Source organism: Oryx dammah, unplaced genomic scaffold, assembly GCF_014754425.2.
Source record: "Oryx dammah isolate SB20612 unplaced genomic scaffold, SCBI_Odam_1.1 HiC_scaffold_26, whole genome shotgun sequence".
Lineage (NCBI taxonomy): Eukaryota > Metazoa > Chordata > Mammalia > Artiodactyla > Bovidae > Oryx > Oryx dammah.
Window position 1 is genome coordinate 94,932,641 of NW_024070210.1, and position 10,827 is coordinate 94,943,467.

Sequence of the window (10,827 nt, forward strand, 5' to 3'; positions counted from 1 at the left end):
CCAAGAGAAGGCAATGGCACCCCACTCCAGTACTCTTGCCTGGAAAATCCTATAGGCGGAGGAGCCGGGTAGGCTGCAGTCCATGGGGTCTCGAAGAGTCGGACACAACTGAGTGACTTCACTTTCACTTTTCACTTTCATGCATTGGAGAAGGAAATGGCAACCCACTCCAGTGTTCTTGCCTGGAGAATCTCGGGGACGGGAGAGTCTGGTGGGCTGCCGTCTATGGGGTCGCACAGAGTCGGACACAACTGAAGCGACTTAGCAGCAGTAGCAGCAGCAGCTGTTAAACCAGTAAGACTGCATTTATGAATCCATCATTTTTAGGACTGCTGGTAACCTGGGCATATTTTTCCCAAATGACTTTGCCTCCTGGTGTCACAAGGCCCAATTCATTCACATTCGCCTCAATAACAGCGCCTTTGGTAACTACGAAGTGTTGGTTTTTAGAAATGACTATGAAAGCTTTTATCACTACTATACCCTTAAGAGCCTAAGCTCTACATTTTTGAAATTTTAGGGAGAGTGAGCCTATAATTTCAAGATACCTTAAATAGCAAAATTTGAACAAGTCTTCCAAGTGCCCTTCTTCGTGAATCTATTTAGAATCAAGCTTAAAAATCACCACCAGCAAATCATTTTCATAGCCTGTATGGCAACTGAACTTTCTCTTATTTAATTTTTCAGCACTGCTTTATTATAAGACACAGGTGGCAAAAAATAATAAGCTATTTGTATTGTAAGCCGAAAAGAATGAGAGTCATAGAGTAGATTTGCAGCAATCTCTTCTGAGATAGCAAGAAAAATAGACATTTCAACTGTGCCTTTCGATTTGCAATCAGGTGGATGGAAACAAATAGCCCCAGGTCATTCACCTTAAAATCGAAATAAAGAAACAAACATTTGGTCAACCAGGGGTCTAGAATTGGTATAGAATTTAGACACTCAAGAAACAGTTTTCTATAACAAGTTAACTGGGGTATCCTCTGCTGCTGCTGCTGCTACTGCTAAGCCGTGTCCGACTCTGTGCGACCCCATAGACGGCAGCCCACCAGGCAAGAACCCTGGAATGGGTTGCCATTTCCTTCTCTGAGGCACCCTCTAGTGCACATTAATGAAGTCTCCTTTATGTACAGTTGGGAAGGCCCCTGGAGGAGGAAATAGCAACTCACTCCAGTATTCTTGCCTAGAGAATCCCATGGACAGAGGAGCCTGGTGGACTACATACAGTCCATGGGGTCGCAAAAAGTTGGACACGTTTGAGTGCCTAATACTTGACTTTTTTGGTAAGAACACCCAAAGGTGTATACAGTGGGGATGAGAGATTCTTCTTTACACCAAGGACTGGCAGGCAAAGGTGGCTTTCCGTCCAGGATGTGTCACGTGGGCCTGCTTGAAACATAATCCTATTGGCCTAATGAATCTTTCATATTTAGGTAGCTTTAGAGTAAAGCCTTGCCCAACAAAGCAGTGTCTGTAACCATCCTCCTCTAGGCTTCTTTGTCTTTCCATTCAAATAACTTTCCATACTTCTGTTTCTCCCTAGGAAAGAACTTTGGGCAGAGAGGCTTCCTTTTTCCCACTTTCTCTTTTCAGTTTTGTCTAATCATGTTGGAAAGTACATCAGCTCGAGACTGTCCCTCTCTGCCCAGTGGTTATGTAGGCACTGTTCTCTGCGGAGTCTTCTCATTGTGCTTCGGTTTGGTTGTTTCTCTTTTCATGCATCTTTTTCATGTGTATTTTCTCAGCATGGAGCTGTCTATGGTAGAGCTTAGCTTTCAGACCAATCACCTTTTTCGCCTCCTTTGAACTTTCATGAGCCTCTTGACCTTCCTTCTCTCCTCTTTTTCTCATGGTAATCCAAGTGATATCCATAGTGCTTCCGGTGTAACTCGATACATTCATATATTCATTTTGTGGCATGGTGAGGGCAGCCCAGCCACCGGATACAGCCACCAGAGCACAGAGGCTCTCGATTTGTGGGTCTCAGAGACCCACGAGCAGACCCCGTGCCCTTCTCCATCAGTTTTGCTGACTGACATTTGCATCCCAGGAATACTCACTCGTCCACCCACAGGCTTCCGTTACCACCAGGGTCATGGCATTCTCAGTAAGAGGCCGCTGATCTTGTTCCCAAGCCAGGCTGCACCAATTTGGACATATGTGACTCGAGTAAATATCATGTAAATCAATGAAAAGAAAAAAAAAAGCCCAAGTTATATGAAAATCAAGTTGAATGGCTTAAAGAAAGATGGCAAAGGTAAATCGCTCAAAAATGATATCATAAATTTTGTTGTTGAGTTTGGTAGGCAGGAAAACAGCTGTAAAACCAGTAGGGAAAAGGAATAAAATCCTAGAAGGTTTCACACTCAAATTTATATCCAAGGGTCTGAATTCTCATCCCATTTTAAAGAATCTGAAATTCAGAAATTGTGGTCAATGCTCTTTGGGTGCAGTTTATGCTAGATACTATAAAATCCTGGTTAATATATCTGTGCTGTGGAGAATTTTGCCCCCCCCCCCAAAATGCTAAAATCCTAACCTCTACTTCCTCAGAATGGGACCTTATTTGGAAATAGGGTCATTCCAGACATAATTAGTTAAACTAAGATGAGGTCATACTGGAGTAAGATGGGCTCCTAATCCGGTATGACTGATGTCCTTATGATGGGGGAATCTAGACACAGGAATTCATAGAGGAGAGATGAAAGGAGAGATTGGTCTGATGTGTGTGCAAGTCAAGGTTACCCAAGAGTGTCCTCAAACCATCAGGAGCTCAGAGAAAGCATAACCAGATTCTCACTCACAACCCTCAGGAAGAACAGATTCCGTTGACACCTTCATCTTGGACTCCTAGCCTCCAGACTCTCAGACTTTCTCTTGTTTAAGCTGCTCTCTCTGTGGTATTCAGTTAGGACAGCTCTAGGGAGACTAACACAAGGCCACACTCAAAGAGAAGCCCATTGTTTACATAAAACAATATACACATTTGAAATTAGGATAAACTACTTAGGATATGTATGTATCATTTTTAATACCTTGATTTAACTTGAATCTACTCTATTACTGATTCAACTATGAGACTCAGGGACACAGGATAAAAGAGCTCTTTTTCTAGTTATCTTAATGCAAATTACAAAAGCTTGTACAAGCACATCAATCCATGGTTCTACAGACATTATTACATAGTGCAAGGCTAAATAAAAATTTCATTTTCTTGGGCTCCAAAAATCTCTGCCGACAGTGACTGTGGCCATGAAATTAAAAGACGCTTGCTCCCTGGAAGAAAAGTTATGGCAAACCTAGACAGCATTTCAAAAGGCAGAGATATCACTTCGCCAACAGAATATAGTCAAAGCTATGGTTTTTCCAGTAGTCGTGTACAGATGTGAGAGCTGGACCATAAAGAAAACTTAGTGCCAAAGAATTGATGCTTTTGAACTGTGGTGCCAGAGAAGACTCTTGAGAGTCCTTAGGACAGCAAGGAGATAAAGCAATCAAACCTAAAGGAAGTCAACCCTGAATATTCATTCATTGGAAGGACTATATTTTGGCCACCTGATGCAAAGAGCTGACTCATTGGGAAAGACCCTGATGCTGGGAAAGATTGAAGGCAAAAAGAGAAAGGGGAAGCAGAGGATGAGATGGTTAGATAGCATCACTGACTCAATGGACATGAATTTGAGCAAACTCCGAGAGATAGTGGAGGGCAGAGGAGCCTGGCGTGCTATAATCCACGGGGTTACAAAGAGTCGGACTGAACTTAGTGACTGAACAGCAACAACAATAAAATAAAAATAGAAACCTACATAAGGAAAATTATTTCCGTGACTCATGGAAATAGCCTTAAACAGGGACGTTATACAAGATCCTCTAGTTGGGGAAACACTCAGGAGGAGGAGCTTCACTTGGACATGTGACATCCTTGAAGCTGGAGCAAGTAACGTGGCTGCCTTTTTGAACATCTGTTACCTCATCGGGAAAAGGGATGTTAACAGCTGCTTCACTGGCTGTGAGAATTCAATGAGATGGTTTCTGTAAGAGCAGCTGGAAGGCTGTATAAGGTGGTAAACAAATGAAGAGAATGCAGTGAGCATGATGTGTGCCTTGTGTCTAGCAGGAAGGAAAACCACCACCATCACTGCCAAGCCCGCCCCCATAAGACATGCCCAAATTAGGAAACTGGGGCAGGCAGAGAATCACCAGTGTTTACTCTCGGCAAAGCTTTGTAAAAGGCTTGGTCTTCCCATTTTAGCTGTAAGTTCTACTTCCCATTTGCCCTACCTACATCAACCCTGGCTGATCAACAGGCTGGAGGGAGACACAATAAGAGAGAGGAGGGGTTCCTTTGAGAGTATTTCCTGGAGGGAACTAATCAAGTCAAGCTTTCTTCACAGCCCAGTGACTGCTGTGCAGATCTGATGAACTTAGGGCCAAAAGGACTTCCCTGCAGACTCTAAACAGAGAGTCTAATTCCTACTGCTCTGGGGATAAATAACCAGCATGCATCTATTTAGCACCAACTGAATAGGATGGGTCTGCCCCACTATGACATATGAGGTAGACCACAGGAGAGAGCGGGGGTGTAAAGGGGTTTGTATGAACAAAGCACTAGGGCTGAAGGTGAAAAGAAAGGCTCCCTCTCCAGCAGAGGTCAAAACCCCTGGGGGCCCTGGGCCACATCTAGCCTATCAATGGGCTTCTCATTGGGTCAGCAGTATGTCTCTGTTTTAATAATACTAGTTTTGGGGTTTTTTTTTAATATATTGTGCTCATGCTTGACTCTTTGTGACCCCATGGACTGTAGCCCGCCAGGCTCCTCTGTCCATGGGATTCTCCAGGCAAAAATACTGGAGTGGATAGCCCATTTCCTTCTTTGATCCCAACCCAGGAATCAAACCCATGTCTCCTACATTGCAGGCAGATTCTTTACCATCTGAACCACCAGGAAAGTCCAAGGCTATAAGAATTTGAAAGTATGTGTTACCTCAGAAGATCCTCCCCTATCCTGACTGAAGTGGGAGACTGACTACAGATTTTTAGATTTCCAAAGAGAATGACTCAGATCAGGTTCAGCATCACTGCTTTTGGAGAAAAGTATAAATTTATGTTCTTAGTGAACATACAGTGTTTGCCATAGTCCCCCTACTGTGAATCATCTGTTTAATCATTCATTAATTCATATATTAACTGGAGCACTTGCTAGGCGCCAGGCACTGTGCCAGCCTCTGGGATGCATAGATGAGAGATATAGCTTATGCATCATTTTGTCTTCAGAGGGGATATTCCATGTATGTGGTTATAGGAATTGTTCAATGCAGGAATATTCAAATACATGGATGAAGATGAAAGCGTGCACAAGTGCATACAGGGCAGCTGTGTATCCTATGCACACTGCGCACTGCACAGGGCCCCCAGCTGAGGGAGTAAGTGAGGCCTGGGATACAGGCTCCCAGCCAACGACCAAGCCAGGCTATGGGAACCGCGAGCACTGCTTTCTCCTAACCTTCCAGCAATACCGTAGGGGAGAGCAGAGGCTCTGAATACGTTCATGCTTGAAGGAGAAAGGAAGAGAGGGAAAAGAAGTATGCCAGGGCCCCACTCAGGCCTTCCTTGGGAGCTAAGCTGGTAAAGAATCCACCTGCAATGCAGGAGACCCTGGTTTGATTCCTGGGTTGGAAAGATCCCCTGGAGGAGGGATAGGCAACCCACCCCAGTGTTCTTGGGTTTCCCTGGTGGCTCAGCCAGTAAAGAATCTGCCTGCAATGTAGGAAACCTGGGTTCAGTCCGTGGGTTGGGAAGATTCCCTACTCGGGAAGAGTAACTAGACTACAAAAGGAGAACGGCAAACTCATGAAGAAATTCTCTGTCTCTCCATCTCTAAATGCAGCAGCACAGGAGTAGCCAAGAGCCACTCTGCCCTGTGTGTAGAGGGTCAGGGAAGGCCTGCAAAAGATGGGGAATGATGACTGAGTAGTTCTGATGGGTGCACAAGAGGGAGAGGGTGTTCAAAGAAGAGGGAACAGCATGGGCAAGCAAGCTGGAGGGTTGGGGCTTTGGAAGGATTAGGGGTCCCAAAGAACACTCTCATTTTGGACACCAACTACAAGCGATGGGCTCCCCAAGACCATCCTCCTCTTTGATAATTTGGTAGTAAGACTCACAGAACTCACTGAAAGCAGTTACACTCACAGTTGTGTCCATCAGAGTGCAAGGATACAGCTGAAAATCAGCCAAGGGAAGGGGCATGCAGGGCAGGCTCTGGGAGGCTTCCAAGGGCTAGAGGCCAGTGTCCTCTCCCGGCAGAGTCATCCAGATGGTGCTTACCTCTCCCAGGAATGTGTGTCAGCGCACACAAAGGACTTCCAACCAGGGAAGCTTAATGGAGCCTTGGTGTCCAGAGTTTTACTGGGTCTCAGTCACAGACACGACTGACCATCATCTCCAGCCCAAAGAGAGGGGAGAGCTGAAGACCCAAAGCCTTCATCTGAAGTCACATTATTAGCACAGACCATCCAGTGCGCTCCAAGCCCCACCCCCCGCAAGGTAAACAAAGACACTCTTGTCAGGCAGGACCTTCCAAAGACTTTGAGGTCTCCTCCAGGAGCCAAAGGCAAAGCCCAGACTTATCTCTGGGCAAGACTCCTTTTCTGCATAGTCTTACACGGTTGGAATGTAAGGTAGGAGGGTGGGAGGTGGCTATAAGGGAGAAAGCTGGAAAGACACCTTGGAGCAAGATTGCAAAGGACATGACTAGAACTGTGGGGTTCGGTAGCTGAGGATGGAAAGACAGAAACCTCTCCACTATAGAGAACCACTTTTCTTGCATTATTTCATGCGATCCTCCAACAGGCTGATCACTCTCCTGAGGCTCAGAGACGTAAAATGGCTGAAATCAAGACTAGACAAGCTCGGATATGAACTCCATCCTCTTATTACACCAGCTGTATCCAATCAACATATATTAATATTTGCTCAATATCTACTATGTGCCAGGCTCCGCAATGCAGGAGACCCGGGTTTGATCCCTGGGTTTGGGAAGATCCCCTGGAGAAGGAAATGGCAACCCACTCCACTATTCTTGCCTGGAAAATCCCATGGATGAAGGAGCCTGATGGGCTACAGTCCATGGGGTCGCAAAGAGTCGGACATGACTGAGCAACTTCTCTCGCTATTATGCTAGATAAACAATGGTAATAAAATAGCCACAGCCAGTGCTCCCTGGGGCATCAAGCACACAAGTGAGATTAAGCTCTTACCCTACAAACTAAGTCTGCTTAGTCACGCAGTCATGTCCAACTCTTTGTGACCCTGTGGACTATAGCCGGCCAGGCTCCTCTGTCCATGGGATTTTTTTAAGGTAAGAATACTGGAGTGGGTTGCCATTTCCTCATCCAGGGAATCTTTCCAACTGGGGGATCGAACCTGCATCTCCCGTGTCTCCCGCAGGTGGACTCTTTACCGCTGAGCCATGGGGGAGGCACAAATTGACTGTCCTTATTAACTGTGATCAATACCGTGAAAGAGACTATAGTGACACTTGATGGAGACCGAGGTGGTCAGAGAAGGCCTCTCTAGTGAGTGGTGTCCAAGCCAATACCCGAAGGAGGACTCAGAGCCGAGCAGGTGGAGAGTACCAGATGGAGGGCAGCCAAACTTTCCTAGTCCATCCTGTTCTTCCCCTGGGAGTAGAGTTAGTCTCACTTAAAAGAATCCAGGGTAACTGAATTAGAAAAAAATCATCAGCAATTTCTAATGAAATAACTGCTTCAGGTGAGTTTCATTATTAAATATGAAAACTATGAGGTGGAAGGTTTTGAGGGGATAGAGAGATACTTTGATTAAAAGTGAAAGTACATTTGCAATGAAGGGCTCTGACAACCATCACCTTAATCAAATTAACAAGGTAACAGATGGGACAGATGACATGATAGCATCATCTATGAAATATTCTTGCCAAAAGGGCTTAGCCTAAATATAACTGCTAAGCCAAAATCCTTAACCTCAAATTTATAAGAAAAACAAAAAGAATGGAATGAAGAAACAATCAGATAATCTCCTAAAAATCTGTGTCTTTTTTTAAAAAGTAGGGGTCATGTTCTGAAACAACAGAGATTCGAGAATAAAGGCATGAAACTTGAATGGATCTTGGTTCAAAGAAAACACAGCTGAAAGGATTTGGAGGACAATTAAGGCTGAATATTAGATGATTTTAGAATCTGCGTTAATTTTTTAAATGTAAGGAAGTCATGATTAAGAAGGATAATGTCTTTATTTTTAGGACATACATAAAGGAAGCAGTTACGGAAATAAATGTTGCTGGGAAAACTGGGCAGCTATGTGTAAAAAAAATAAAGTTAGATCACTCTCTAACACTAGACACAAAAATAAGCTCAAAATGGATTAAAGACCTAAATGTAAGATGGGACACTATAAAACTCCTAGAGGAAACAGAGGCATGAGACTCTCTGACATACATAGCAGCAACCACTGTTTCCATCCATCTCCCAGAACAATGGAAATGAAAACAAAAATAAACAAATGGCATCTACTTAAACTCAAAAGTGTTTGCACAGCAAGGCAGGCAATAAAACGGCAGCCCACAGATTGAGAGAAAATATTTCCTAATGATGAGACCAACAGCCATCAGTCTCCAAAATCCACAAACAGCTCATGACATTTAACAGCATCAAAACAAACAACCCAGTCAAAAAGTGCACAGAAGACCTAAGTAGACATTTCTCCAAAGAAGACACACAGATGGCCAGTATGCTGTGTTCGGTCGATTCAGTCATGTCTGTGACCCCACGGACTGCAGCCCGCCAGGCTCCTCTGTCCATGGGGATTCTCCAGGCAAGAATACTGGAGTGGGCTGCCATGCCCTCCTCCAGGATCTTCCCAACCCAATCTTCAAAACTGTGTCTCTTCCATCTCTTGTATTGGGAGGTGGGTTCTTTACCACTAGGGCCACCTGGGAAGCCCACAGATGGCCAATAGGCGTGTGAAGAGATACTCAACATCACTAATTATTAGAGAAATGCAAACCAAAACTACAACGAGATATTATCTCACACCAGTCAAAAGAGCTATCACCAAAAAAATCCACAAACAATAAGTGCTGGAGAGGGTGTGGAGAGAAGGGAACCCACCTACGCTATTGGTGGGAATGTAAATTGATACAGCCACTATGGAGAACCATATGGAGGCTCCTTAAAAAGCTAAAAATAGAGCTACAGTGTGATCTTTCAATCCCACTCCTGGGCATACACCCATAGAAAAACATGATCCAAAAGGATATATGCACCCCAATGTTCATTGCAGCACTGTTTACAATAGCTAAAACATGGAAGCTACCTAAATGTCCATCATCAGAGAAATAGATAAAGAAGATGTGCAATGGAATATCACTCAGCCAAAAACAGCAACAAAATCATGCCATTTGCAGCAACATGGATGGAACCAGACATTGTCACACTGAGTGAAGTAAATCAGAGAAGGAGGAATATTGTATGACATCCCTTATACATGGAATCCAAAAAGAAATGATACAAATAAACTTTCAAAACAAAAATAGACTCACAGAGGGGGAAGGATGGAGGGAAAGGATAGTTGAGGAGTTTGGATGGACATGTACACACTGCTGTATTTTAAATGGATAACCAACAAGGACCTACTGTATAGCACATGGAACTCTGCTTAAGGTTATATGGCAGCTGGATGGGAGGGGAGTTAGGGGGAGAGTGTATACATGTATAAGTATGGCTGAGTCCCTCTCCTGTTCTCCTGAAACTGTTACAACATTGTTAATTGGCTGTACTCTCATACAAAATAAAAAGTTCTTTTTTAAAGCATCCTGATGTCTACAGCTGACTTTAGAGGAGTTCATATATATAAAAGAGACATGAAAACTGTTTTTTTCACTTTTTAAATTTTTGTTAACTATTCAGGTGATCATTGTAATATTTGAAATTTTTCACAATAAAGATTTGGGGGTAGAGAAATATAAGGCATTCAGGTATATATCATGGATCATCTGCCAACACCAGGAGACCCCAAAACATCCACCAGAGCCCTTTCCAAGAAACCAAGCCTCTGGTTAGGCTGCCAGCTCAGTCTGGAACTCCCATTCAGAGCTTTGTTTTCACGCCCCATTGACAAGAACCGTAGGCCACATGAATAGTTCAAACCAGGACAGCAAGAAGTGAGCCAACTGGGGCTATTACAGAAAACAGCTGCGGCCACCATATTCGTATCTGACTGATGGATGAGCAGCCCCTGAATGACTCGGTCTCATGGTCCTCTGCTTACCCGCCACACGCCAGTGGCCTTCTCTGCCAGGGTACATTTCGAAACAGACTCCCTGCTGCATTTTGAAGCATGCTGTTTTTTTTCCAAAGGTGAGAGACTCTAATTTGGAAATTGCATCAGGGAATTTGGAGGTGTCCATGAATTATTCAAGCCCATCAGGATAATGAGCCCGTTTCTCAATGGTCTGTTCCAGTCCCATCTATTTCCCCTCTGGATCTCTATCTCATCTTTCCTTTCCTCCCTTGCTCTCCTATGGCGGGCTTTGGAGTTAGCACATTGCTTTACTTCTAAGCTTCAGCTTCCTAATCAATAGAGTACGAATAGGAATAGTCATTCCATAGCGCAGAAGTGAGGATAATCTGAGATTAAATAAGCGAAGACATAGCTCAAAGGCAGTGTGCTCAGCTTTTCTTCTCTGTCCTTCTCTCACATAGCACTCCGCTTTACCCTGAGAGCCCCATGCCCTCCCAGCCTTCAGGGGTCACACTTTTCATAACATAACTACCAGGCAAAGTAACC

At 44.2% G+C, this 10,827-nt stretch overlaps 1 pseudogene; it reads right to left on the bottom strand.

Moving 5' to 3' along the window:
• Window positions 1-286: 286 nt before the first annotated feature.
• Window positions 287-1,923, bottom strand: LOC120852618 (annotated as a pseudogene).
• Between the last annotated feature and the right edge of the window lie 8,904 nt (window positions 1,924-10,827).